This window comes from Chelonia mydas, chromosome 19, assembly GCF_015237465.2.
Source record: "Chelonia mydas isolate rCheMyd1 chromosome 19, rCheMyd1.pri.v2, whole genome shotgun sequence".
Classification (NCBI taxonomy): Eukaryota; Metazoa; Chordata; order Testudines; family Cheloniidae; genus Chelonia; species Chelonia mydas.
The window spans coordinates 8474888-8501714 of NC_051259.2; the positions used below are offsets into that span (position 1 = coordinate 8474888).

General features: G+C 44.2%; 1 long non-coding RNA gene across 4 annotated transcripts; it reads left to right on the top strand.

Moving 5' to 3' along the window:
* Positions 1-368: 368 nt before the first annotated feature.
* LOC119563971 lies at positions 369-26421 on the top strand. Of its 4 annotated transcripts, XR_006286537.1 has the most exons (5): positions 373-484; positions 5788-5888; positions 11904-12028; positions 14927-17314; positions 22012-26416. It is a non-coding gene; the product is annotated as an uncharacterized LOC119563971 (long non-coding RNA). The 4 variants fall into 4 exon arrangements; XR_006286535.1 differs by having other exon boundaries at positions 369-484; positions 5788-5900; positions 11904-17314; positions 22012-26421; XR_005222774.2 differs by having other exon boundaries at positions 369-484; positions 11907-17314; positions 22012-26421.
* Positions 26422-26827: the final 406 nt, after the last annotated feature.

Consider the following 26827-nt stretch of genomic DNA (forward strand, 5'->3'; position numbering starts at 1 on the left):
ATTAATTCCAATTCAGCAGTCTCTCGTTGGAGTCTGTCTTTTAAGTCTTTTTGTTTTAATATTGACAGGTTTCAGAGTAACAGCCGTGTTAGTCTGTATTCGCAAAAAGAAAAGGAGTACTTGTGGCACCTTAGAGACTAACCAATTTATTTGAGCATGAGCTTTTGTGAGCTACAGCTCACTTCATCGGATGCATACTGTGGAAACTGCAGAAGAAGTTATATACACACAGACCATGAAACAATACCTCCTCCCACCCCACTCTCCTGCTGGTAATAGCTTATCTAAAGTGATCATCAAGTTGGGCCATTAAGGTATTCGATCGAGTGACCAGAGAGATTGAAGTGTTCTCCGACTGGTTTATGGATGTTGTTGTTCTTGACATCTGATTTGTGTCCATTTATTCTTTTACGTAGAGACTGTCCAGTTTGACTGAATGGGCCTTAACAGATGATGTCTCCTGTTGATAGCTTTTAAGAATGAGGTGAGTGTGTAGCCAGTCCCTCTAGCTAAGATCTATGGTAATTCAGATTGCACTTGCAAATGAAATTCACCAGGTGGTGCAAAGAACTGAATAGTATAACTGATCCCATGAATATTCTTGTTCTGTGCTCATTGTGGGAACGAGAATTTAATTAAGGGCTAATGACAGGGTGAGTAAAAATAGATTATTTGAAAAATACATATAAAAATGGGATTTTTATTTAAGTCAGAGGTTTTGATTTATAGCTCAGTGGTTTGAGCATTGGCCTGCTAAACCCCGGGTTGTGAGTTCAATCCTTGAGGGGGCCATTTAGGGATCTGGGGCAAAAATTGGGGATTGGTCCTGCTTTGAGCAGGGGGTTGGACTAGATGACCTCCTGAGGTCCCTTCCAACCTTGATATTCTATGATTTTATGATTCCTTTTAAAAATAAACCTACCTAAAATTTAACTCGAAATTGACAGCCTATGTTAAGGCTAAAGCTTCATTCAAATTATTTAAATTATAGTAAATACTGAAACTAAGATGAGAAATCTAAAAAAAATGAATTAAATGAACCTGAATCTTTTAACATGAGTGCAGTCAGTGCTCTGTTGATGCCTCTGTTAACCAAAGACGTAGATACTCCCGGAATAAATAAAAATACTGAAATTGTAATATACTTCCCTAACAATCACTTTGCTTCAGTTTCACTACAGAGAGAAGGGAGGTCAAATTTAAGGCTCAGTCTACACTTAAAAGTTATATGGGTATAGCTATGTTGGTCAGAGGTTTGAAGAAATCACACTCCTAACTGGTGTAGTTATGCTGACGTAACCCCCAGCATACACGCAGCTATGCTGACAGAAGAGGGCTTCCACTGATGTCACTAATATTGTTCTGGGAGGTGGTATTCCTACACCAACAGAAAAACTTCTTCTGTCAGTGTAAGCTGCAGCTATGCTAGGGAACTATTCAAAGGGCAGGTCTACACTACAACTGGGATCGATGCTCTGAGATCAATCAACCAGCAGTCGATTTAGTGGGTCTAGTGAAGACCTGCCAAATCAACAGCAGATCACTCTCCAGTCGACCCCTGTACTCTACCTCCAATGAGAAGAGTAAGGTAAGTCCCCGTGTAGACCTCGTGGTAACTCGACCTAAGGTACATCAACTCCAGCTACGTGAATAACATAGCTGGAGTTGCATAGCATAGGTCGACTTACCGCGGTCATGTAGACATAGCCCAATACAGCTCTGATGGTATACTCCCTGTAGTATAGACACTGTGACATTGCACTCCATATGATTTTATGAAAATATGCTAATGTGTGAATAGAGTGTAACTGGAATATGCTTCATGCATCTGGTCTCTTGTAAGGTATCATTACAAAGCTTATAATCTACTGAGTGTGGTCATCCTAATTGATAGAAGATGGTGAATGATGCATTTCTTAACAAAAAAAAAAGTAGACATTAATCTGAATAAATGTGTACAGATGTAGTGCATCCTATAGGTTGGCAAAGATGTACCAAATTTAGCATAAAGGCTACATTTAGCTGCAAATCAACATTTTAATGGTTATACTAATCAATGAGACTGAACCTTTAGGAAAATAAAAAGTATGAATGCTAAACAACATTAAAATGATTATTTAAACCATCAGAATAAATAACTTATTTAAATTACTCCACCCTTTCTAATGATTTAATACTGTGTCTGAATCTCACATCTATACCTTGTTTCACCATGTGCAAGACCAGTGCCAGGAACTCTAGGGCCTTGTCTACACTACAGGGGGAGATTGATCTAAGTTACACAACTTCAGCTATGTGAATAACATAACTGAAGTTGACGTACTTAGATCTACTTACCAAGGGGTGCACACTATGCTGTGTCATCTGGAGACACTCTCCTGTCAACTCCCTTGCACCGCTCGTTCAGGTGGAGTACGGGAGTCGACGGGAGAGCGCTCAGCGGTCAATTTAGCGGATCTTCACTAGACCCACTAAATCAAATGCCGATGCATCGATCACCATACGTTGATCCCTTGGTAAGCGTAGACAAGCCCATGGCCTCTTGCTTCAGGGTTTAAGACAAACTTCTGGTGACTTAAAAGGTTTCTTACACTTTCCTCTGTAGCATCTGATGCTGGCCACTGTTGGAGACCAGATACTAAACTAGATGGACCAGACATTTGATCCACTACGGCAATTCCAATGTTTATAGTGCTAATGGAAGCTCTGACATGGTCTCTCTCTGGGAGCAGGCAGTAGCCTTTGTACCTCCATTTCTCAACTAAAAATGAGATGGCCAGTACTTCATCAGAGTGTGAATGAAATTTATAAATCAATTTGAATGTGGAAAGCACTGTTTAAGCGAGAAGTCCTGAGGTTTGTCACATAGCTAGTAGTACAACTGCAGGGAAGCTATTTTCTTTTTCTCCATAATATTTAATTTAGAACCACCAACTGTGCAATGTGCTAGATGCAAAGTTTGCTGACGTGCTATATAAATCAGGGCTGTAGCCAAATAACAAATTTTCTCCGGCTGGGAATTTTGTACTTTACTTTATAATGTAACATAACTGATTCCTGGGTGCAGATGGAATCATCTGGTTGACTGATCTGGCTGAGATGAAACTGGCATTACTGGGCATGATCACTCAAGCCAAAAGATCATAGAATAATAGCAATGCAGGGCTGGAACAGACCTTGAGAGGTCATTTAGTCCACCCACCTGCACTAAAGCAGGACCAAGTAAACCTAGCCCTGTCCTGACAGCTGTTTGTCCACCCAATGAGGGGTATTCCACAACCCCCCTTAAAAGCCTATTCCAGCACTTAATTATCCTCTCTAGTTAGACATTTTTTCCTAATATCTAATCTAAACCTCCCTTGTTGCAGATTAATCTTACTATTTGTCCTACCTTCTGTGGACGTGGAGAACAAGTGATCACCATCCTCTTTATAAGAGCCCTTAACATATTTAAAGACTCTCGTCAGGTCCTTTCTTGGTCTTCTGTTCTCAAGAGTAAACATGCCCAGTTTTAACCTTTCCTGATAGGTCAGGTTTTCTAAACCTTTTCTTATTTTTGTTGCTCTCCTCTGGACTCTCTCTAGCTTGTCCACATGTTTCTTAGTGTGGTGCTGAGAATTGGACACGGTACTCCAGCTGAGGCCTCACCAGTGGCAAGTAGAATTGAATAATTACCCTCTGTGTCTTATATGCAACACTCCTGTTAATACACCCCAGAATGTTAGCCTTTTTTGCAACTGCATCACATTGAATCTCAATTTGTGATGCACTCTAACCCCTAGATCCTTTTCAGCTGTACTGCCACCTACCCAGTTATTCCCCATTTTGTATTTGTGGGTTTGATTTTTTCCTTTCTAACTGTAGTACTTTGCACTTGTCTGTCTTGCATTTCATCCTGTTGATTTCAGACCAATTTTCAATTCGTCAAGGTTATTTTGAGTGTCCTCCAAAGTGCAAGTAACATCTTCCAGCTTAGTGCCTTCTGCAGATTTTGAGCATACTCTCCACTCCATTATCCAAGTCATTAATGAAAATGTTCAGTAATACCAGACCCAGGATAGTCCCTGCAGCACCACACTGGATACATCATCCCAGTTTGACAGCGAACAATCACTACTCTTTGAGTATAGTTTTCCAACCAGCTGTGCACCCACCTTATAGTAATTTAATCAAAAACACATTTCCCTAGGTTGTGGGACTATGTCAAAAGTCGTATTAAAATCAAGTTGTCATGTCTACTGCTTCCTGCCATTAATTAGGCCAGTAAGGCTGTCAGAAATTAAATAGGTTTGGCATCATTTTGTTTTTGAGAAATCCATGTTGGCTATTGCTTATTACTAGGACTCTGATTTTTTTTTCCACGGAGGTTGTGGAAGTCACGGAATCCGTGACTTCTAGCAACCTCCATGGGAGCCGGGAGCTGCAGGGTCCCCCCACACCACCCTGGGCAGCGGCCAGGAGCTGAGGGGTACACCTGCAGCCTGGTGGGGATACGCTATAGCTCCCAGCTGCCGTGGGCAGCGGGGTGTCCCTGGAGCTCCTGGCCGGCCACAAGTGGCAGGGGCCCCCCTGAGCTTCAAGCAGGCCTCTGCAGCTGCCTGCCCACTGCAGGCAGTGTGGGGACCCCACAGATGAGCTCCCCATTTTGTCATGGATATTTTTAGTAAAAGTCACTGACGGGTCATGGGCTCCCTTGAATTTTTCTTTATTGCCCCGTGACCTGTCGGTGACTTTTACTAAAAATATTTGTGACAAAATCTTAGCCTTACTTATAACCTTAATTGATCATTTGTTCCCGTAGCTTTCCAGGTATCAAAGTTAGGCTGATGGTCAATAATTCCCTAGGTCCCATTTGTTCCCTTTTTCAAAGATAGGCATTATATTGCCCTTTTCCAGTCCTTTGGGACCTCACCTGTTCTCTGAGTTCTAGGAGATAATTGCTAATGGTTCTGAGGTTGCTTCAGCTGGTTCCTTAAGTACCCTAGGCGAATTTTGTCAGGCCCTGCGAGCTTAAATATAACTTATCTAAATATTCTTGAACCTGTTCTTTCCCTATTTTGCCTTGTGTTCTTTCCCCCGGTTGTTAATATTATTTGTGTTAAGCATCTGGTCACAGTTAGCCTTTTTAGTGAAGACAGAAACAAACATTAAACATGCCTGCCTTCTTTTTGTTGTCTGTTACTAGCCCTCCTTCTCTGCTAAGTAGTGGACCAGTGCGTTCCTTTGTCTTTTGCTTCTAATGTATTTATAGAACGTCTTCCTTTTGCCTTTTATGTCCTGGCTAGGTGTATCTCATTTTGTGCCTTAGCCTTTCTAACTTTGTCTCTACATGCTTGCACTACTCTTTTGTACTCATCTTTAGCTATTTGTCCACGTTTCCACTTTTTGTATGATTCCTTTTTGATTTCCATGTCATTAAAGAACTCCTGGTGCAGCCACATTGGGTTCTTGCTATCTTCCTATCTTTCCTTTGCATCAGGATAGTGAAGATTCTGGGCCATACAGGTTTGTACAGCATCAGTTTGCTTTCAGTTTTCGGTCATGTTGTTTAGGTCTCTGTTAATCAAAAAGTCAGTGCTGCAGGCAAAAATCTCTGGTCCACGCTCAGGATTCCGAGTCAGTGCTTGGCGGAGACAGTGCGAAACCATCTCCCTATAAGTGCCAAGCGAACTGAAATGAGGATGAGCAAAGGGGTAGTCTGATATCAGTGCCTCTAATGAATATTTGTTGGAAGTTGATGTGTTTCTAGTCACCAAGTGATTATCTTTGGAGCTCTTGTTTTTGCAGATACCTCAAGATTCAGGAGTTTCTCATCCAGAATGGAACCTTCTTCAGGAGACTGCATCATATGAATTGAACTTGCAGTGAGCAGTTATTTATAAGCTGATGTGAGTTAACTTGTAAGTTACTTTATGGTTTAGGAAGAGACTGCACAATAAGTGTGAATTAAAAACTATTACTGTTCTCCCCTCCCCGCCTTAGGACATCTTGAGATGTACAGTATCACAAGCATTATGTGATGGAAGGGATATGTGGGACCACCGACTCCATCTGTCTACACAAATGCAGTGGAGTTCCTCAGATAGAGGGTGCATTGAGTATTAATTACTGGCTAAATCATTCTTACCTTAGTGTGCGTGATGTGTTCCATCAACTTGACTCAGCTGCAGCTGTCCATATGCAAGAGTTGGACAGGGCACACTGCTTCTTCACGGGCTAAGAAGAGAGAAATTAGCACAAGATCATTAGCTGGAGCCTTGAAGGAGTAATGGGGGGCGGGGGGAAAAAAAGGATCACTTTGGAACAAGATCTTGCTGCTGTACTAAGGTAATAAAAAGGAGTGCCGAAGAGCTCAACTAGAAATTGAGAAGGGGATTTTCTCTGGTTAACAAATATTTGTGTAAAGAAAAGGAGTACTAGTGGTACCTTAGAGACTAACCAATTTATTTGAGCATAAGCTTTCGTGAGCTACAGCTCACTTCATCGGATGCGTTCCGTGGAAAATACAGTGAGGAGATTTATATACACACAGAACATGAAAAAATGGGTGTTATCATACACACTGTAAGGAGAGTGATCACTTAAGATGAGCTATTACCAGCAGGAGAGCAGGGGGCGGGGGGAGAAAACCTTTTGTAGTGATAATCAAGGTGGGCCATTTTCAGCAGTTAACAGGAACATCTGAGGAGCGGTGGGTGGAGGGGGGGAATAAACATGGGGAAATAGTTTTACTTTGTGTAATGACATATCCACTCCCAGTCTCTATTACAACAAAAAGACTTCAAAAACAGACTCCAAGGAGAGACTGCTGAATTGGAATTAATTTGAAAACTGGATACAATTAACTTAGGCTTGAATAGAGACTGGGAGTGGATGTGTCATTACACTCCTGCTGGTAATAGCTCATCTTAAGTGATCACTCTCCTTACAGTGTGTATGATAACACCCATTTTTTCATGTTCTGTGTGTATATAAATCTCCCCACCGTATTTTCCACGGAATGCATCCGATGAAGTGAGCTGTAGCTCACGAAAGCTTATGGTCAAATAAATTGGTTAGTCTCTAAGGTGCCACAAGTCCTCCTTTTCTTTTTGCGAATACAGACTAACACGGCTGCTACTCTGAAACCAAATATTTATATTTGATTTAAAAACCCCAATGCCTTAATGCTGTGGAGGAAGGAATCCTGTAACAGTCAATCCTTCTGTAAAGCTTTATGTTAAAGGCCTACGATCAGATTCTCGACTTGTGTCAATTGTCAGAACTCAGTTGAAGTAATTGGAGCTGTGACAGTTTGCACCAGCTGAGGATCTGACCCCGCAGAAATTAGTTTCACCTTTGCAGCAGACTTACTGAAACACAGGTATCACTGATCTGCTACTTTGGACAGGGACTTCCATTTACCTCCATTGTTTTGCGCTTCTGATTTTACAGTTGTGCATTCCCCCCCCTCCCCCATCGGTATAAAAGCACAACCTCTGCGCACCCAGTGACATTTTACCAAATTCCACCCACTTTTGCTAAAGCTATGTTACCAATTCCCTAGCATAACCTAGAGCACAGTCCAGATAGAGTTTTACTTTGAAAGTGAAAGAAGGCTATTTTGTTATGGCCTTTGCCTGTTACTAATAATCTTTTGGCTATCAAAATTGCTTTTTAAATAATTGGTTTTATGCTTCCAAAGGCTACACGTGGCTCTGAGGTTATAGTAACCATTTTTAAAACTTCAGATACTTTTCATGAATAATCTCCACAGAGACACACACACACACATCAGAGGAGTCAACTCCCATTAAAGACAGTCTGTCAGTTGGGTTGTAATTTAGTGAGTGAATTGACTGCTGATGTGAAAAAAATCACCTTTGTCACTGGGATAATTTTTTTTAATGAGACAGAAATGGGTTTGGCACCTTTCCAGCTTATTAAAGTCTTTGTGAACCACCATGCACCAGCACAAGGAGACGAGAGAAGAAAATTACATTAAGTGCATGATTGGCAAAACAAAATTGGGCTGGTTTTTATTTATTTATTTTTGTCTTAAACGAGCATGTGAATGAATCCTTCCATTATTTATGCTAAAGAATAAAGGGGACTCTGTCCTCCCTGCTTCTGAAAAAAAATTGTCCATGGTTTTCAATTCTTCAGCTCCTTTCCAAACAGCAAAAGTGGATGCCTCTCAGTTATACATAGTGGGGACGGGTGTTCAGGGGTTCACCCACTCCCTGTGGACCCCTGAACACCCGTCCCCACTATGTATAACTGAGAGGCGTCCACATTTGCTGTTTGGAAAGGAGCTGAAGAATTGAAAACCATGGACAATTTTCTTTATATCTATAAAAATAGATATGCTCAAGAGATATTCTCGGGGAACAGGGAAAGCGAGAGAGGCTAGAAATAATTGGTGTAGCTTTAGGACAAGGGTAACAGAGCAGTCATGCTCAGAAACGTGGTTACTGTGGAATCCAAGGAATCCTGTAGGGGTAAAACCGGTCATGCTGCACCCTGAGAGAAGGACGTGCTCATTCATCCTCTCAAGGGCTAAGAAAATGTTTAGACCCAGGCATTCTGTGATTTAATTAACTATAGCATCAGTTACTCTGGACCCTCTTAACACTTCTTGCCATATCCATCAGGCTGAAATGGAATTGCTGGCACTTGTTCTTTAACTTCACAGCTTTGCTATGTAATGTACCTAATTTATGCAGCATGCACAAAACACCTTGTCTCAAGGTCAGAAGTGTGACTAATGTGGAAGTGGTCCTTTCACAGCCACTGCTTACTTGCCAATATCTCATAGAGCATTAAATGCTTAGTAGCATGCTTTCAGTGCTAGGTGACATACTCAACTTGGAAAAATGTGGATATAGCCTGCTATTCAGTTTCATTCCTAAATGTTATTTAGGAAGGGAGAGAGCCCCCCAAAAACTATCCTGAGGTGCAGAACTGGGAGCTGGAAGATTTGGGACCTATTCTTGCCTCTTCCACTGATGCACTGTGTGAACCTGGGAAAGTCATTTCACCTCTGTCTGTTTTCCCATCTATAAAATGGGGATAATATCTTGTAGAGGTGACAATAGTTGTTAAGTGCTTTGAAATCGGTGGATAACTAGGATCCTTTTGCCATAACCAAGGAGACTTGAGAATAATTACTCCGTTTGCTTCAAGGGCTATTTTAGTTGCTACACAGATGGTAAAGTGTTTTGTGCTCTGACCCTCGCAAGCCAAAGTACAACCAGTATTAGCTAATGAACAAGCCTCTTGAACATTTCTAATGAGGTTTCATTAGCAAGACAGGTCTTCAGGAGCCAATCACTTAGCAAAGCTGTTCATAGTGTAAGCAGCATAGAGCCCTGGAAAGCTTGGTGTGTGGACCAATGAATCTGGATCTAATCCAAATTAACAAAAATTGGAGCTTCATATTCATTCAAGAGAAGGCGGCCTGGTGGTTAAGAGCGATCTACAAAGCAAATGTTGTATCGGTTTTGCTCTTTGCCTTGTATAAAGGAAATGTTGCTCGCTCTTTTACATGAGCAATAAAGTCACTCTTTGCTGCCGGTGCTTGGCTAGACCTCCGGCACACCTGACCTCCTGTCAGAGCTGCAGCCTTCCCTCCCCTTAGCTGAGGAAAAGGGATAATCTTTGGGCCTTTCTGTTGTGACCTCAGTGGCTTGTTGTTGTAGGATTGTTGGTGACTGCTGAACCGTACTCCCTGGCTAGTTTGTAAGAGGGTTGCGCCAATTTACTAGTTTACCAGAGGGTTGCTCAGGAACCCTTGGGGTTGTGTGCTCACTCGATTCTTCATGGCTTGCTCACAAGCCCTAGGTTATGTACAGTAATCTGAGTCCTAGGTTGTTGCTTTGGCATACTAACTGGATTACTGAAGTGTGATAACTGACTTAGCTGTGTGCACTATATTTATTAAAGGGCTGCTCCATTGTGACTGGATGGCTGCTGCTACAGATTTATTTTTAGGGGGTGGAATAAAGACTGTAAACATTGATTGGGGGGAAGTGTTAAAAATATACCCAAAAGATAACATGGACGTATGAACAGATACAGGTCAAACCTGAGACATGTCACTTTCTCTTCAAACTTTTGTTCACGTTCTTTCCCGTGTGGTGATTTCCATATTCAATATTTTTCTTTAACATTTAAATCTCACATCTCACTGCCCTCCCTCTGCCTTTGCTTTGTCCGTCAGCGCCTTGGTAATTGCTTACTGTAGGCCTGGCCTGTGACATTACACTGCGCTGCTCTGATAAATACAACGCCCTCCTCTTGTGAATGCAGCTATTGTGAGATAGGCCTAGTGGAGGGCTGGCAGTGAAAAGTCCCCACAAGAAATATCTGCTCAGCTAGGATCAAGGGAGGAGAATTCCCACGTATGTGCTGTTGGTGAACTACAATGGGGGAAAGCAGAAGGATAATACCGAAGAGAACACATGCCGTAGAAGCAGCTCACTCTCACTTCTGTGCTGTTACCCTGCTGAGGACACCAATGATAAGTGTAATCCTGGGCCCCTTTGAGTCTTCCCTGTTTTGTATTGTAAAAGCAGTGGATTGGAAATGAATAAAGGCAACGTGTGCCTTGATCTGGGCCAGCCTGATCAAAGTAACCCACTGAGCAGGGGCAGCTTTATCCTACCCACAACAGGTTTCAGAGTAGCAGCCATGTTAGTCTGTATCCGCAAAAAGAAAAGGAGTACTTGTGGTACCTTAGAGACTAACAAATTTATTTGAGCATAAGTACAGCCCACTTCATCAGATGCGTAGAATGGAATGTATAGTAAGAAGATAGATAGATAGATATATACACACACACACACACAGAGAGAGAGAGAACATGAAAAGGTGGAAGTAGCCATACCAACTGTAAGAGGCTAATTAATTAAGATGAGCTACCCACAACAGTTCACCCTGATTAGCAGTTTGTGAGCCAAGGCTGGCTGGCTGGTGTGGGAATGGGTTATGTGGACTTCTTTGTGTAGGACCTGGGGCACTGCATGATTGTACTCTCTGCTTTGTGGAATTCCCCAGCCTCGTCATGCATGATGTACCTATACTCTTTGACTGTGTTAAAGCTATGCTAAGGGATTCCAGCACACATCTGTCTTACTGTAAGAGAACTAATAAGAGAATCTGTTTCAGGCTCTTGCCTCAGGGTACAATTTACTGGTTACACTGAAAGTGTAGGCAAAATACCAAAATAAAGTAGTTCCTCTGCCCAACATGGGCTACAGTCCCAGCTGCTTTTCCCTCACCTCTCTGTCCTTCTGAGTCTTTGCTCTAAGCTGTGGAAGTCACTTTCTACTCCCTGCAGTTCCCAACTCCCCAGGCCTCCTGCCCTGGATTCGCCTTATAGCCAGGTTCTTTCCCCTGCACATATCCAGCTCAGCTTGAGCTTCTTGCTGGCTTTTATAAGGATCAAGTGCTCTGCAGGCCACCACCTGACTTAGCCCCTCAGCTAGGAGGCAGCTGATTAATCACAGGTCAGACTGGGTCCATCTCCCCTTAAAGGGGCCAGTCACCTTGTGACTGGAACCTTAGTATAAAACATGCCTAATTGCATAGAGCTCAGATCATAGTTTTCAAGCTGAATTAGCTTGCCCTTTTCCATGTGAAATCTCCTTTTGCTGTTCTCTGCCCATGCCCCTTAACCTCTCCATCTCTTTGTAAAGCGCTGTCCTTGCGTGAGTTCCTAAACCCACTCAGTTTAGCATCATCTTTTGATTTGATTTGTGCTTTTGCTAGTTTGCAACTGGATATTTTGATAGCACTGAGTGCTTGGAGCTTGGACAGCAACTGCCTAAAGGAGAGAGAGTGATTGATGGATACTCGTTCCTTAAGTGGAATGTGGGAGGTTACGGTAATTTGTAACCAAGCTAACAATTCTTTCATTCTAGCAGTGACAGCAAATTGGAGAGGTCAGAGGCTCTGAAAGATGGGAGAGCATCCACCGGTGACAAACGTCTGTTCGTTGCAGCCGACACCCAGTCCCGCACCGTCGAATGCCAAGTTGTTATGCCTTGTAAGGCAAATATTGATTGCCTTGGGTTTCACTCTGATTATCATACATGAATAATGGAGCCCCCACCTTTAGGAATCATTGTTCTAGCCCTGTGATGAGTGGGTTACAGGTGCCAGCTATCAACGGCAGTTAATTTTGTTGACGGCTTCAATTGCTGTTGCTGGAAGCCGGGTCCCTACCAGAAGAAAAATGCTCAAATGTCAATAATGAGCATAGGTGTGTGGAGTAACTTTCAACCTGAGGGCATCCAAAGTGCCTTACAACTTTCACTGATGGATTTTTCAGGTTGTGCATTTGTGTTGCTAGGGTGAGAAGCAGATAGACGAGACTCCCTTTGCTCACCACTTAGCAGACGTTCCCCTGTCTAAGTCCAGCACGTCCCTTCGATCCCTCTTCCACCCTGCCCTCCTTATCCCAGTGATCGCTTTTCTCTGCAGTGTCACCGCTCCTCCACTTTCCCCGGGTGCTCAGGTTCTTCCGTTTTCCACACAATTGAAATTCAAGGTGGCCAAGGCCTGGGCCTAGCGAAACTTTGTGGTTCTGGGCTTGTTCCTTCCTTGCACTGTAAACGACTGTCTTCAGTTCAGTTTGTTAGCCTTTCAGATGAGTGGGTTAGGGACACCAGGCCACCAAACAGAACTGGCAGAGGCTGAATTCAGTCTTATAAGGGCTGACTCTCTTCTTTGCCTAAACTGCAAGAAAACCAGACACACATGGACAAATTCTCAGTTTGCCGTTGGCCATGAATACAACTGCTGAGCCAGTCTCTCCCCTAGGTCCAACCCCTTTGCATTGCCTGAGGGGTGGCTCTACTTTCCCAGCTGAGAATTCCCTTGGTGTAGGGGGAGCAATCAGAGCTGGTGTCTAAGAATTGTTCCTACCTAGGGGGCTTGATCATATGTTGGGGGAGGTAGAGGTAGGAGATGATTCAATGCTGTGAATTCTCAGCTCATGTATGGTCCCTGATTATTATGTTATAGTGGTGCCCAGGAATCGACCAAGAATGGGCCCCATTGTGATAGGCATCATACAGACACAGATAAGAAGCATGGACTGTCTACTCAGGGACCACAGTTAACTGTCATAAGTTAGAGCAGCCTTGGGGTTGTGTAACTTACATTAGGGTTGGAACACCTGAAGCCTGAGAATCAGTGAGCTGGAGCCAGCAGGAAGCCAGTTACATCTCCCCTCCCAGTGCAGCTGGAGAGAATCTGGCCCTTTGTGGAAAATGAATTTGCAGGTGCAATTGCAAACGTGGCCTCCAGTGTCAGTCAAGTTTAAAATAACGCTATGCAGCCATTGGGGTGTACTATGGCAGGCCTGCGTGCTGGCTAACCGTTTTTATGCTGCTCATCCAGCCAGTGTATATGCATCTGACAAGGGCAGCATGTTTACATGGCAGGTTGTCATAAGTCATATGAGGTTTGCAGTTCTCCCCAGCAGAAAGAGGCTTTTACACCAAAGTCTTTTACACCACTTAAATCCTAGAATGGGTCTACCCTGGAAATCTGCCTCAGAACACCCACTCTGCGGGTCATGGAAGGGTTCTCTGTGCCAGTCCCAAATAGGCAAGTGTATGGCTGGAGGGAGGGTTCAGGGTAAGACTATGGGTCTGCATTTACATGGAGCAAGAGGCCCGGAAACCCTACTCAGTATTCCGACCTATAGATACTAGTAGTGTCCAGGAAAGGGTCTTGCTGCACCTCATGTGGTGAATTACATCCACCCACAATCCCTATGGACTCCCAGCACAAAGTCGTAAGTAATCATGTGTGCATGTGAATTTCACCCACAATCGCAATAGCATCCGGGTAATGGAGATGGGGGGGTGAGAGGGGCAGAGGTTATAGCTGAAGCCATGAAAGGGTTAACTGCATAACTCTAGGGCTGATGAACTGAAGGTGGCCCAGCTTTCATAATATTTAACCAAGTGCATGATGTTCAAGGAGCCTTAACTCTCTATGGTCCCAGGACCAATCCTGTCTTAAATGAGCTCAGTGTAGCTGAGCACACAAGCATCTAATCTGGCCTTTGCACCTGGGAGCCGCAGCTCAGGTAGGTTCTGTTCTTTGCCTGATGCTAATATGCGCGTGGTCACAGAATGTGCATATTCATTATTAATAAGCAAGCAATAGGTAATTTGAATTTAAATGGCATCGCAGGTGCATACCCTCTAGTTGCTCATTTACATAATCCAAATAATCTTTTAAGGTTAAAATCTGAACCATAACAACCTCCTGCATATCTACTTATGTAGACTTATTACAGGAAAGAAGAAAGTGTTTTATCATCATCTGAGCCGTACTGAGCCAATGAAGTTTGTAAATAGCTGTACAGACTAATTTGCTTGAACTCCTGTCTGCTGTTTATAGCATTTAAACGAGGTACAAATTGTCTAGAAATGTAGTGATTCACAGTTAGATTCGAAGTCACAACTTGCCGGGGGGGAAACAACCCAAAGTATTAAAACCTTCTTCCAAACTTCTTTTCTAGATTCCCTTTCCCAGAGCGATAGCCAGAACCTGCCACTAGGTAGCTTACTACCAGCCTCACGACTGCCTTCTATGCATGCACGACAGCTATATTATTCATTTTAACATGGCAAAGTCAAGCACTCAAAAGTTAGGAAATGGCAGAAGTAAAGGGGTCTGTGGAACCTTAAATCAGCCCCCTGGTATGCGTGCATTAAGATGATCCATGCTTCCCTCTCTCATGCTCTAGGAATAACTCACTGCCACAGCATCCCTTCCATGGTGACTCAGATGGCAGAAAATAAAATCCACACTCTTAATTTAATCATTCTTTAGTCCAACGTACAACTAAACCGTTAGTCCTGAGCTGGTTGGCTCTGAGAGGGGTGTTTGTTGAATGCCTTGTGCTAAACATGTTTAACCTCAGATGTGGACTTTACTGGAAGAACTGGCCGGAGAGGTGCCATGGTGACAGTTGCCTCGTTTGTGGTGAACAGTGTCACCTTGGAGACTTGTGAGTAACTAATGGAGGAAGTGGGGAGTTTCTGGAGCTGTTTGCAGAGCCAGCCCTGGAAAGTCATTTTGTGACAAATTATCACATTCTAGGTTTAAAAAAAACAACTGTTTTACTTCTTCCTAACTTTAAATCCGCCATCCCCACTTCCCCTCCCTCTGCTGGCAACGCTGAATCCCTGGCTGCCTCCCTGCTCTCACTGGAGATTTTGTACAGATGGGGCTTGGTGCTTGCATCCTGACAGGCAGGGGGTCGGCACTAGAAGCAAAGCATGACTCTCCGACTCTATTTCTCCAATAAGGGAAGGATCTATACCTCCCGTTGAAACTTGGACTGGGAACTTCTGAATCTATTTAAGCTGTGGACAGATGCACTGGCTGGGGAGGGAAAACAAAGTCCCACCCACATGCCTTGTGTTCAGGGCTCACTTTGTCAACAAATAAGGCTCCAAACCAAGATCAAGTAAACTCTAACTAGGGGTACCTAACCACCCAAAGGCTTTCCAAGCTTTCTGCACCTGGAAAAGTATGTCGTCTTACCTCCCCTTTCAGTAGCCCTTCTGGCTACTATGGAGAGACCCTGTAAAAACACCCCTGATCCTGGGGCTACATTATAATGCCACAGCGGCACAGCTGCAATGCTTCAGCATAGCCACTCACTACAGTGGGTTCCCTTCTGGTTCACTACAGGTTCACTGCTGGTTCCCTAGGGTTCACTACAGAAGGGCTCCCCTATTGCTGTAATTAATCCACCTCCCTGAGAGGTGGCAGCGAGGTGAATGGGAGAATTTTTCCGTTGACCTAGCACTGCCTACGGTGCGGGTTAGGTCGGCTTAACTATGTTCGTCGGGGTGTGGATTTTTCACACCCCGAGCAATGTAGCTGGGTTAACCTAACTTTTCAGTGTAGAACAGCTCTGAGTCTCTCCTGGCTGCTTCTCCTGCCTCAAAGTCGGGAGGTCTTGTACCTGGTTTCCGGTGGGGCCCGTTCTTGTGCCCTAGTTTCTAGGGCCCATGGGTCATACCAGGCACACTGCGATGTGCGCATGTGCTCCAAGGCCCAGTGCCCAGTTACAGACCCATCTGACACCTTGCATTTTACCTGCTGAATTGCAGCAGAAGGCAGGTCAGAGGTGGTGATCATGGGATGAAAGAAGCAGCAGAGAGATGGGGAGAAGCTTTGACTATAGTTATGTTACGGGCAGGAATAGCAGGAACTGTAAAGGCTACTGCACATTCTCCAGCCTGTAAGAAGGACTAGCAGCAACTAATCTGCTTGTCTCCTTCACAACAACGAGATTCCTCTTGTTCTATGGACAGCCGTATCAGTTGCTTTCCATTATTACCCTGTCCAGTATATGGCAGCTCCTTGCACGTGCATCTTAAGGTCAATAGCACTGATAGCTGGAGACCTGGGGAGGGCCCCACTACTGCCGTCATTGATTCTGAGTCATCCTCAGCCTCACTGCTGACTCGTATGCAGTGGTGGGGAGAACTGTTTCCTGACATGAGCATGGAGTGGCTAGAGCTGGGATTGTTGAGTGGGATCTTCACAAGAGGCTAAAGGGAGATAGATGCACTGCTCCCATTGAATGGCATTGGGCTCCTAACTCCCACAGGCACTTTTGAACACCCCCATTGTGAGCAGATGAACAGATATTTAAGGAGGTATGAAGGGAGTCAAGTGGTGACTCAGCACCAGGGGTGGATACATTAGACATTCACAGTGTGGGCAGAATAGATGGGTTAGAGATCACAGAGGACTCCCCTCATCCTTATGTGCCTTGGATACGACATCTGTGGGAAAACGGGCACAGGGGAATGGTCATGTTTCCTGCTAGTGAGGGTGTGGCCAGTGTATCTGTGTGGTGCGTAGATCCTCCCCATGACCAAAACCCCCATGTAGGAGCCAGATGTGGGGCCAGAGCCAGGAGGTCAAACATGGCAAGGTCCACCATCTGCTACTTGCCCTCCTCACAACCAACAGCACTCTGAGACCCTCTGATGGAAGTTGCTACATTGCTCCTATTTGTACTGTAGTAGCATCTAGAAGCCCCCTTCAGGGATCAGATCCCATTGTGCTAGGCACTGTACGTATATAATAATAATTAATAAAACAATCCCAGTTCCAAAGAGCTTACAGTCTAAGCTTACAGGCTTAGAAATGCCAAGTATAATTAATTGTCTCTCTTCTTTTATCAGAGCTGCCAGTTATAAATCACCAGCATCCAGATGTGGATAGGAGCTCATCCTCCTGGAAACAGCAGCTGTAGTCAGAGTCCTTACCAAAGCAGCGGTGTTCTGTAAGTCTGCCAAGCTAATAAAATCCATCAGGGTGTGAGAGACAGTCTGCCTTGCCTCCCAGACAAGACAATACCTCAGCACCTCTGGGGATGTCTGGGTGATTTATAGCCTAAAAAGGCAGATCTTCGCTATACCAGTGGTAATCTGTCTATCCTCATGTGATAAAACAGCAAAATAAGAGTGTTACTACCCAGTCATCCACTAGGCCTCGGGGGTCCAATAGATTCAGAAAGACAATTTTGGTTCTGTATTTGCTTTAGGTGTCTGTCTAGGGATTTAGACTGCACTCATCTGACGTACCCTGGCTTAGTGTCACAGTAATGGTCATAAAACGCTGCTTGGGGAGACTCAGGGGGAGAACTGACTGGCCTGATCTTGTCCTACTTACTAGTTGATTAAGACAGTAAAACACTTGTTCCAGTGGTTAGCAGCTCATGAGTTCATTTCTGCCTATCCAATAGGAATCAAAGGCATATATTTGATGCACTGATGGTTTTGGGGTTCATAGAATCATAGAAGATAGGGTTGGAAGGGACCTCAGGAGGTCATCTAGTCCAACCCCCTGCTCAGTGCAGGACCAATCCCCAACTATATCAAGGGTGAAGGTGCTGGACTTGGGTTCAGCTCTAGGTGCAGTTCCCAGCTCTGCACAGACTTTTCCTGTGTTCTTGGATCAGTCACTTGAGCCCTGAGTGAGGAAAGCATGTGCTACCATCCCTCTGAAGATGTAGGTGCTGTTCTGAGTAGGAATCCTTTCCTGAATCAGGGCCATAGCCTCTTTGGCCCAGATCCTCCAAGGTATTTAGGTGTCTAGCTCCCATTGATTTAAATGGGAGTTAGGTGCCTAAATACATGTGAGGCTCTGGGCCTTTGTGCCTCAGTTCCCAGTCTGTAAAATAGAGATCATAATCCTTCTGTTCTGTGTCTTCTCCATTTAGCCTGTGAGCTCTTCAGGGAAGGGACTGTCTCTTCTGATGTGTACACAGCACCCGGCATGATGGGGCCCCAAACTCAGCTGGGCACTCCAGGTGCTAGCATTATACAGCTAATAATAACACACCACAATGCAATTTTGATTATTTTAACCCAAAGTTTGGAAGGCAACAGAGTACTACCCATAATGGGCTAAATTCACACTCGACCTAAGCCAATGGAATTCCGTTAGGAACAAATTCAGTGCAACAAGTTGATCTTTAAATGGGTTTATTTACAATCTAGGCACACTTGGAGGAGGAGGAAAAGGAAATGAAACTCGGAGGAAAGATGATCTCGTGCAGGGCGCTGGAGGATTTATGATCCCCCCTCACATTTAAAGGGCCAGATTCTGAACTCATTTATAACATGTGGCATTGAGATCATAATGTCATGCTTTCCTGATCACCTTGATAGGTCACTTAACCTCTCTCAGCCGTCATCTGTAAAAGAGAGATGAATTAATGCAAACCAAATGAATATGTTTCTATGTCACTACTGTACAAAGTTCATCTTTCTTTCCCATGCTTCACTGATCCCGAGCTACTGTAATGCACCCTAGGCAGTTTTCTCTAAGCTGCAGCAGGGGAATAGACTGGTGCAGAGCAGCCCAGAATTGGGGAAGTGCAGCGGGCACCTTTATGAGCTGGGAGCTTTGGCTGCAGCTTAAGGTCTGCACCGTTGGTCCAAATTCATGTTGTCAGTTACCAGCTGCAAAGCCATTGACTTTGGTGAGGTTTCACCTTGGTAAATGCGAGCAGGAGCAGGGCACAGCCCTATTTCTGTGCCATGCTCTTTCTGCTATGCTTGGCGATAAAGCTGCTGAAGGCAACCACATTGACTGGCACTTGTAATGTTAGACATGGCGGTCCTGTAATAAATCCGGTCGGCTTAGCAAGAGTCTGCTGTGGAGCTGTACAGTTGTGTATCAAGCAAGCGGGATTTAATGTGGTTCGTTTCCCCCCCCCCCCCCCCCCCCACCACAGTGTTAGCTAACATCCTGGAGAGAAAATGTATTGATTCACTGCCATTACTCTAATTGGATTGATCCTCTCCAGATGCTGTTAGCATGCTGATGAAAGAGGGCAAGTGGGACTGCGTTTCCACATTCTGGTCACATACAATAGAGAACATGGTACAAGATGTGTTGATGTTAGTGTATGTATTTGTATTCTGCACAGGATCATCCTCCAGGGCCTTTTACAGAACTCGGAGGCTATTAAAAGGCAACATCAAACAGCATTTCTTCAATTTAGATTTCAAGCCAGAAACTGGTCTATGGGAGCTGCGCAGCCGGGAGTTGCTTATGCCTTACATAAAGTGTTCATTAGGGAAGCCATTGGTCTAACAGATATTTCCTGTGGCTCCAAAGGGTGAAGAGAGTAGAAAAATAAGAGGAACGCTCTTGTTCGTGGTATTTGATTTGTTGTATTTCAGTGTACGGTAACTGCAGTCTGAGTAATCTCAGTCAAGTTCAAATCTTTCATTGGGTTTAAACAAGTCCAGTTTCAATGTTTCTTTTTCTCTTTTGGAAGAGCAGTGTGATTCTGTTTTAACAACATTTTATCACCAGATCCCATGTTTGTATTTTAGTATTAAACCTACTGGATTTAATAAAACAAAAAACAGCCCATGAGATTGATGCATATCTACCTGTTGCTGGCTTTCAAATGACACCATTTGCATAAAAATAGATGGAGAAATGGAAGAGCCTTTCTCTGGAAATTCATGAACTAATTTACTCAGACATACACGGGAAATGCTATTTTAGATATAAGGAATAAAAAAACATACAATAGACTTTGGATTATTCTTACAGCCCTTTCTGTTGGTAGCTCCTCTCTCTAGAGGCAGCAGAGGGATGTGTCTTGTAAGATTTTAAAGAGTCCACACCAAAGCATTGCATCTCTGCCTCCTTCAGGCTTGGGGTGGGGTTTAAAATCAAAACCCAGATCTGGGTATGGTCCCTTTTCGGTAGAAAGGGAGCAACTGAAACCTGTGATCTGAATTCTCTCCCCAGTGGGATATTCAAATGGCAGACTTTGTAAGCGTTGGCCAATCTCTGATCTTCAAGGAAGTAAGAAGGGCAGCGGCTGCAAAGGGTGCAGAAGTGAACCCCCCTCCCAGTTGTTGTTGCCCATTTTTCTACTAACACAAAAGTATCGCCAGCATTAAGAGCTGCAAGGCCCCAAGCTGCCAGAAGGGGAGAATCAGGCAATGAATCAACTGCCCCATCACTGGCCAGGAGGTGATACCGGGGAGGATCTGACAGCGAGTTGCCCACGGAACCTTCCATTCCTGTTGCCTCTAAATGAGTGGGGATCCTTCCCAGGTGGATATTTGCGCTGCTTAAAGGCAGCCTGCCCCTCCTCCCCCTTATACATCCTCCAAATGACTGAAGCTTCTAAATCAATTGCAGGGCATAGACTGGCTTTTGCAGCATGTCATCTGCACAGAGATGGAAGCAAGGTGAAAACTGGAGCCCCGTCTTCATTCCTGCAGGCTTGAGCTGTACTGTGCTTTTATGTAGGGACCTGCCACAGGAGAGGGAACCTGCAAACAATACATGCTTTGTTTGTGTCTCTGAACCCTGGGCACAAACAGAGGCTGAGCCCAAACATTTAACTACCAAATGCATTAATTACTATCCCTGGGGTAGGCAACACATGCCAGTAACCAGAGAAAACCATGTTGCTACTTGGAAAGGGACGTGGATTGTTAAATGATTCTTAAAATGCAATTGCCACCACTAGAAGTTGCCGATTTCAATTTCCTAGAACTATTTGTCTTTGAAGCTCTGCTTGAAGAGTGTTAACCTAAGCTGAACAGCTGCCCAGGGGCACAAAAATTATGAACTGAAGTCAGCTTCAGCATGAATTAATATTATGGGCTAGATCCTCGCTACCGCCATTGGCTAAATCACTAGCTCCATTGACTTCAGCTGTGCTATGCTGATGGACATCAGCCCAGGATCTGGGCCTGTATTTTCAGCAGTATCAGGTGCCGACTTTGGGACCAATCCTGCAAGGTGCAGAGTGCCCTCAGCTCCTTTAACTTCAGCACTTCACAGGATCAGGCCCCTTCAGAATGTGAAGTTAATACTAAAGTCTGACATTCGGTCACTCCCGATGAAAATGAGCCATCTAGGAACAGCTGGTTGTTAGCTGTAGCAAATGCAAACCAATTTGTCCCAAAGAAAAGTTTGATTTTTCCCTGTACCACCCGTAAATCTGACAGGCTAACATTCGCTGATGAGATTTCATAAACCAAATACTGCTTGACAAGGGGGTAATAAAATAATAATGAGTAATATTGTAGTGAAATACTGGATGATAGATAAAAAGAAAAGGAGTACTTGTGGCACCTTAGAGACTAACCAATTTATTTGAGCATAAGCTTTCGTGAGCTACAGCTCACTTCATCGGATGCATACTGTGGAAACTGCAGAAGACATCATATACACAGAGACCATGAAACAATACCTCCTCCCACCCCACTCTCCTGCTGGTAATAGCTTATCTAAAGTGATCACTCTCCTTACAATGTGTATGATAATAGGAGGTGATGTATCTAGCTGAGCTGCATTCAGTTTAGCAAACCTGCCTGGGTGGGAATTACTGGGGCTACATTCCTGAAGGGGGGTATTTTAAATTATAAGGAGGAAACTGGAACAGCATGTAGGGGCACAAGGATTTAACCTCAGCTTTTCCTTCCTTTTGGACAGATTCTCACAGGAAGGACCCTTGAAGTACCAAGGTCCAGACAGGATGTGTTAAGCTCAGACCGAGAGCCCCAAGTCTGAATTTCCCTGTGTGTAGCAGTTGAGTAAGAATGTTTAATAGTTTTTAATCATGAGAGGCTGTGTGGGTCAATGCTTAGTGCAGGGGATTGTGAGTCAGGGTCCTGGCTCCTATTCCCATCTCTACCTTTCTGGATGGCCTTGGGCAAGTTACTCTGTCTCTCTCGCACTCTCTTTGCTTCAGTATGCTCTGGTTTAAAGTGGATCTAAGAATCCTTGCTTAGTTTCCAGGAGCGCTGTGCTATTGTAGGAACATAAAAAGTGCCACACCAGACCAGATCAGTGGTCCAGCATTTCCTCTCCATGCAGAAGATGCAAAAACCTTTGCAAATAAGCACTTACGGAACAATGTAGCCATAGAGTCTCTTTGTAATGTTCGCCAGTTAGTGGTTGGCTTATACCCTGAAGCATGAGGTTTGTATCCCTGCCAAACTTTTGTTTGATTGTGTTTTCTTATTAATCCTTCCTTGGATAGTCTCATTATCCACAAAGGCAGGGATTTTCAAATGAGTCTAAACACGCACATCCTATTTAATTTCAGTGAGATTGAGTTCCTGATTCCTTTAAATGCCTCTGAAAAGTCCATCCATAAATACGGATACTTTTTGAATCTTTGGGCTCAGGGGCATCATGGGGCAATAAGTTCAAAGGCTAATTGTGCATGGGGAGGGGAAAAGCATTTCTTTTTGTAAGTTATAAATGTACTGCCTTTCATTTTCAAAAGCATTTTAAGATTTGGGGATGAAAAGTGGCTGCACAAATACCAAGACGCTAGAAATGCAAAATCATAATATACTGCGTAACGGTTCTGTAGAATGGAAGCCAAGAATGCAATACAATACAATTAACAGAAAGGGCATAGCCTAGTGTTCTGAGGATAGAAGAGAGAGAGGCGGGAATCCCTGTGTTCTAATTCCCTAGTTCTGATACCAGTTCCCTCTTTAGCTTTGGATACACCACTTTTCTGACTCATTTCCAACCACTGCAAAATGTGGACAATGCTTATTCCTACATAAAGATGTCATGAGGATTGGTTATTTATTTTGTAAAGCATTTAGAAGGTAAGTACTAAGTATTAATTATTATTATGGAAACCTTCCAAAATAACACATCTACCAATCACAGAAATAGGAAAACATCTGAAAGCTTTCACGATTCAAAACCACTGTGAACCTCATTAAAGAAAGAAGCTTCCTTTTAATGGAAAAGATGAGGGGTCAAGGAGTCCATTGAAATAGAAGAAAAGGTCACCCACAAGTGAAAGAGCTTAAAGAATGTTAGAAAGTAGGCGAGGCTAATACAGCTGGATAGAAATAAACTGATCCTTAACCACCCTGCAAGCCACCACCATATGCTGCCTTTTAATAGAGAAGAAACTCAATAGTGATTAATGGTAATGGACTTGGCACACTTTGGAGCTCATTTATATCCCATCTGGGGTGAAGAGAATTTTTTTGGGGGGGAGGGATAGCTCAGTGGTTTGAGCATTGGCCTGCTAAACCCAGGGTTGTGAGTTCAATCCTTGAGGGGGCCATTTAGGGATCTGGGGCAAAAATTGGGGATTGGTCCTGCTTTGAGCAGGGGGTTGGACTAGATGACCTCCTGAGGTCCCTTCCAACCCTGATATTCTATATTGCTGATAAAAATGCAACATAGCACAAAGGGTACTGCAGCCCAGAACTTGTGACTTAACATCTGCACCTCTTAGCTTCCAGAATGTGGACATCAGCGTAGAGTTGTGCAGTACAGCTGTTTCTGTACATTAGAAATATTGCCCTCTCGTGCTGTGCTCCTTGAGGGAGAAGTGGGCATCACCTTGTTTACCAGTAAGCTAAGTTTTACAGTAGTTTGACATTTACAGAAATCTGCATTTTAACATCTTATGTGGCAAGATGGTGAATTTATATACCTGAAGGCTTCTTCAGTCCAAATGCTGGAAGCTGAAACTAGACAAATTCAGAGTGGAAATAAGGTGTAGTATTTTAACAGTGAAGGTGATTAAGCATTGGAACAATTTACCAAGGGTTGTGGTGGATTCTCCATCACGGCAATTTTAAAATCAAGACTGGATGCTTCTCTAAAAGAGTGGTAGTCATGTTAGTCTGTATCAGCAAAAAGAATGAGGAGTACTTGTGGCACCTTAGAGACTAACAAATTTATTTGAGCATAAGCTTTCATGGGCTAAAGCCCAGTTCATCAGTGAAGTGGGAGTGGGCTTTAGCCCACGAAAGCTTATGCTCAAATAAATTTGTTAGGCTCTAAGGTGACACAAGTACTCCTCGTTCTTTTCTCTAACAGATACGCTGTAGTTCAAACAGGAAGTATTCTGGGGAAGTTCTGCGGCCTCTGTTATGCAGGAGGTTGGACATTGGTCTCCTCTGGCTTTGGAATCTATGAAGCTATTTAGTCAGAGAATAGGTACAGCAGGGGCAGTAGGAGCTTTCCGTGCACTTCCCGTCGCAGTGTGTCCTAGTCCTGATTCAGAGGAACCACCTCTGGAATGAGTGTTTGTCAGTCCTTGGCCTCTGAGCTGAAGCCACCAATAGAGGTGGTGGTTTTGTGGTGTGGGTGAGTTTGCTGGGAACTGGTCTGACCAATTCAGTTCATCGGGGGCCACCAAGCTGTCAGCAGATGGTAATGACTTTCAGCCACTACCAACCTGGGATTGATATGAAGTGCAAGGAGAGGCTCCAAATCCTGTTAACAAGTCCCTGACTCCCCCGTCCTCCACTGGTTAGTGGCATGAATCACTCCCTCAGCCCTGTTGTTGAAGTGTTAGTTCATAAAGATACAGCATCGCAAATTGGCAATGCTGGTGTCTCAGTTCCAATCTTCCCTAGGGGAGTAAACTTCGTCCCCCCCTCAATATCTGCCTACAGGGTCTTTTGAAGTATAGGGAGATGAGAATTGATTGCAGTTAACACAAACGGAGATTCTCCACTGAGGCCCCTAGACACAGCTAGACCCTATGGTTCCCTCTAGCTGCCAGACTGACAATACACAGCACGTGCTGCCTAGGGGGTTTCTGATAGGGCCTCTCCACATCCTCACCTAGACTAGGCTGCCACAGAAGAGCCAGTTGGTAACCCTACACTGATACACCAGTTTCTAATGTAGAATGTCTCATTCCAAGAACTACAGGGATTCCTTGGAATCGTTGCAAACTAATAAATAAATAGCCCTCCTACTGACTCTAATGGGAGTTAAGCCCTCCTACAGACTCTAATTAGTTAAGAAGGGATGCAGAGGACCCATAGAAATCAGTCTGAAAAGACCCTCTCAGGTCAACTGCCCAACCCTGCTACCAGTGCGTCAAATTACTTGTAGAAAAGGGCAGTCAGATTGCCTACAATGGCATGCAGCCCATCAGTGACTGCCAATAACAAAAATCCACAACTGTTGAAAATGGGCCACTAGATGGGAAGGGCTCTGAGTTACTACAGAAAATTCTATCCGAGGTATATGCTCAGGTCTAACTGATCGCCATAGCTGGAGTCAGGAAGGAATTTTCCCCCAAGTCAGACTGGCAGAGACACTGAGGGTTTTTCACCTTCCTCTGCAGCCTGGGGCATGATTTAAACTAGTGTAAATGGTGAATTCTCTGTAACTTGAAGTGTTTAAACTATGATTTGAGGACTTCAGCAACTTAGCTAGAGGTTAAAGGGGTCTGTTTCAGGAGTGGGTGAGGTTCTGGGGCCTGCCGTGTGCAGGTCAGACTAGATGATTATGATGGTCCCTTCTGCCTTAAAGTCTGAGTTTATGAAAACACCACTTGCCTCTTTCCCCCTCTCAGTGAAAATTTGGTCAAGTACATTTAAAAAGGAAAAACATTTTTTTAAGATGACACATTTTGCTCAACTCAAAAATGCCTGCTGGGGGGTGGGGAGGCTATTAAATTAACACCGCACACTCTGTTCATAATATTCTTCCTCTGATCAGTGTCTGGCTGCATGAACCTCTCTTGAGTACAAACTGGAAAGTTGTATGACAGCATGTACAGGTCACATAACGGAGGGCCACACAGCCCTGCTGCACCCCATCCCAGGGACGTCCCAGTGGAGCAGCCTCACTGAGTAGAGGTAATTTGGTACAGCTGTGCTTACTTAGGTTCTGACTCTTTAAAAGGGTTGGGCCACAGAAAGTGCGGGCATGGGGTGAAGGTATGACAAAGCTGCTCTGTTCATAATTGGTCGGGAGACTACACACTGTTCAGTTGCATGGAGAGAGTGTGATCAGAGGCTGTGCTATTCTGGTTGTACACAAACCTTGCAAATAAACTGGAAAAGGCAGAAGGTGTGGTTTTATTTTGTTGCTTAACCTAGATCTGCTGTGAACTTTCTCCTGGGCGACTCAGGTCCTGGCCCCACTATGGGAGAGAAATCAAGACAAAAAAATCTCCTCCACATTTCTTTCCTGACTAGGTAATGTGTATTTCTCTCTCCTGCTCCAGATGTTTCTTTTGTGGTGAAAGAGGCCTGCCTCCTAGCTGACAGGCATGTAGACAGATGTTCCCTGGGCTGGGCAGTCATCAAACACTTAGAGCCAGTTACAGAAGAGGGGAGTTTCCTTGGCTTTATCAGACAGATAAATTGTGGATGGCTGGGCTACCGCCTAGCTCTGGTGAGCTGGGTTTCACCTCACAGGCCATAACAGAGCTCTACAGTCTGGGGCAGGAGGAGGAGGAGGGTGCTGGTTTCCTGCCCCGTCTTTGCCAAGCACAGCCCCATGAGGTGGCTGCTCC